The sequence below is a fragment of the Eriocheir sinensis genome, chromosome 21 (assembly GCF_024679095.1).
Source record: "Eriocheir sinensis breed Jianghai 21 chromosome 21, ASM2467909v1, whole genome shotgun sequence".
Taxonomy (NCBI): Eukaryota; Metazoa; Arthropoda; class Malacostraca; order Decapoda; family Varunidae; genus Eriocheir; species Eriocheir sinensis.
Window position 1 is genome coordinate 9,248,728 of NC_066529.1, and position 3,665 is coordinate 9,252,392.

Genomic DNA, 3,665 nt, shown 5'->3' on the forward strand with positions numbered 1-3,665 from the left:
CTGTCCCTCCATTTCTTTGATCTTCTATATTATCTCGCCCTCTTTCTCCTTCTCTCGCATCGTTTTCAATTTCATTTTCTCTTTCTCGGCGTTTCAGGTGTTTGGAGGCGGCTGATCAGGTAACTTAGAGAGCCCGAACTCCTCCCTCTCTACCTACTTCGTCTCCTAAAATAAGAAGAAGAAGAAGAAGAAGAAGAAGAAGAAGAAGAAGAAAAAGAAAAAGAAGGAGAAAAAGAAAAAGAAGGAGAAAAAGAAAAAGAAGTTGAATGTTATTGCCTATTATTTTTTTTTCTTATGCTGTTCCTTTATGCTTTGTTACTCATCGAGCTACGACTCTGCAATATTCCTTTACCGTGAAGGATTTTAACTGGTCCTCCTCTGTTTGTTATGTGAAATCAGATCTATACTCAGAGCTGCACCGCGTTATCTCGCATGGAATGGCGTTATCTTGAACAATGAAGTGATATTATTTGGCATCATAAAGTTGTACAAAACGTGAATCTTCCCCTGAGGAGGCATATGTTCGAGTTATGTGTTGTTCTGTTTTAGATTTATATTCTTAACTGTTCTTCATTACTCCAATTTTTTTTTTTGTTTTTTCGTATTCCTCAACAACATTCCGAATTGTTCTCCATTATTTTGTATTATACGATATTGATATGAATCGTTAAGCACCATTACGCCGCGTCGTTAGCCGGAGCAGAGCGCACTTAACTTCACATTCCTTCCAATTACCCTGACTCACTGAATGGCTTCCCACATCTCTCTGCCGCTCCTTAGGGGAAGAACAGAAGTGGGGAAAATCTTTTGTAACACCTTCGCCTTACTGCAAGTCTCCCATTTAGAGTGACAGTAAAGCGTCTGGTAATGTTTAAGTATTGCAATATTAAAGCCGTGAGTTGCATTTCGAGTTGCGACAGTTCCCCGAGCACAAGTAGCGGGCTTTTCAAGTAGCGGGCTTTTTTTTTTCATTATTTTTTGTGTGCCCTTGAGCTGTCTCCTTTGCTCTAATAAAAAAATAAAAAAACTACGACGATGTGCTACGTTCCACAGGGCAGGGGATGGGGAGGGAGAGTGTGTAGTAAGTGGGATATACATAACTAAGCAGCCCCCAAACACCTGAGACGCCGGAAAAGGGAAAATGAAGGTGAGAGCAATGAGAGAAATATAAAGAGGACGAGATGATACAGAAGATTATAGATGGGGAGGGGCGAATAGGTAGGGCAACAAATGTCCGAATATTCAAAAGAATATCCAAGTATCCAAAACAAAAACAAATCTTCAAAAAAATATATAACAAACGTCGTTCAACCAGCAAGCCTCAGTCACCCACCCTCATACACTCACTCTCGTTCAGTCACCCAGCCTCACCCACTCATTCTCGTTCAGTTACCCAGCCTCATCCACTCAGTCACGTTCAGTCAGCCAGCCTCACCCAACTACTTCGCCATCCACCCAGTTAGTGAGCCGTGGTTCGAGCCCCCCTCGTAATACATGGCCTAAGGGGATGAAAGCGCCGCGTTGCTACACCCACGAGTCTCCAGAGGCAAGCAAATCACGCCAATTTGATTAAGACAGCGGCCGTGTGTGTGTGTGTGTGTGTGTGTGTGTGTGTACTAGGTAGGAGGGAAGGACGACAGGAAAAGGGGACGGAATGATAAGGGAAGTGAGAGAAAGAATGATGGACAAGGAGGGAGTGAAGGAGGAAAGGGAAAAAACTGGAGGAGGGGGAGGGGGGAGGGAGGGGAGGAGAAGGAGGAAGAAGAAGAAGAAGAAGAAGAAGAAGAAGAAGAAGAAGAAGAAGAAGAAGAACAAGAACAAGAAGAACAAGAACAAGAAGAACAAGAAGAACAAGAAGAAGAAAAAGAAAGAAAGAAAAAGAAAAGAAGAAGAAGAAGAAGAAGAAGAAGAAGAAGAAGAAACAAGAACAAGACCAAGAAAAAAAAGAAAAAGAAAAGAAAAAGGAAAAAAACGAAAAAACAACAAAGATGAAAAAGAATGAGAACAAGAACAATGACAAACTAGAAAACAATAACAAAAAATGAAGACAAAAGAAGAAAAAACAACAACAAAAAGATGAAAAAGAACGAGAACAAGAACAATGACAAAGTAGAAAAAGAAACAATAACAACACTAAGAAAAACAACAACAAAACAAAAAGTCTAAATCCCCCTCCTCCACCGGGAAGGAAATATGTCTGACAGTCTTAGCCAGGCAGGGATGAGGCTCGTGTCACTCACCCTCCCTCCCTCCCTCCCTCCTTCCCTCCCTCCTTCCCTCCCTCTCTCCTTCCCTTCCAACACTCCTTCGTGACAAGTTCCCTCTTCCCATGCTGGAGGTGCCGGGAGGGACGGGACGGAAGGGGACAGGAGAGGAAAGTGGAGAGACAGAGGAGAGACGGAGGAGGAGTGGAGAGTGAAAGGGCGAATAAAAGACTGAGAAATGATGTGAGTAAAGGGAGAGAGGGAGGGAAGAAGGGAAGGACAGAGGAAGACACAGAAGCGAGAGAGTGACGGAAGGAGGGAACGGCAGTAGGAAGGAGAGGCAGAGAAGAGACGAAGGAAGGAGTGTAGAGTGAAAGGGTGAGTAAGAGTGAGAAAGAATGTGCCAAAGAAGGAGAGAAGGAGGCAGGATAGGGGAGACAGAAGCGTTAGGAGGAAAGAGAGGAGAGTGACGGAAAGAGACGGGAGATGAAAGGAGAGACAGAAGAGAGACGAAGGAAGAGTCGAAAATGAAGAGTAAACAAGAGATAAAAAAAAGAAGGAAAGGAATGTACAAGAAAGGAAAGGAAAGAATGAAGGAGAGAGAGAGAAAAAATTGGAGGAGAGTGAGCATGAATGAGAGACTGGGAGAGGATGTGAGGGAGTGGATCCGCCAGGGAGGGAGGGAGAAGGAGGGAAGGGAGGTAAGGAGAGAGCGATTAAGGCGTTTGACCCGAGAAGGAGTTATCAAAAATGTTGGGAAAGGTTCAAGGCAGCGAGGCGTGACGGAGGTAAGACGGTGAGGGAAGGAAGGGAAGGTTAAAGGGAAGGAGGAAGGCCAGAGGAGAAAATGCGAGAGGAGAGAAGACAGAACTAAGCTGGAAGGGATGAGAAGAGAATAGAGAAAAGAAGAAAGTATAGAAACAGCATAGAAGATAGGAAATGAAGAAGGATGAAAAGGAGGGAAAAGAAGGCCAGAGGAGAAAGAGATGGAGAGATATTAGAAAAGACAGGACTGAGAAAGGAGGGATGAGAAGAGGATAGAGAAAAGAGGAAAGTATAGAAACAGCATAGATGATAGGAAATGAAGAAGGATGAAAAGAAGGGGAAAAAAAGCCAGAGGAGAGAAAGAAGAAAAGAAAAGACTAAGCACGGAGGAATGAGAAGAGGATAGAGAAGAAAGAAGTATAGAAATTAATAAAAATTGAAAAGAAACTGAAAGGATGTGGAGAAAGGAGAGAGGAGGGAAGGAAGAGAGGAAAGGGAGGAAGCGAAAGGAAGAGACAGAAGCGGGAAGGAGGGGAAGAGGAAAGGGAAGGAGAGAAGAGAAAGAGGAAGACAGAGAAGGAGAAAGAAGGTGGTGGAATGTGAAAAGAAAGAAAAATAAAAATAAAAGATAAAGATACAGATAAAGATAAAAAAAAGAAAAGATAGAGAGGAGAAGAGGGATAGGGAAGAAAAAAG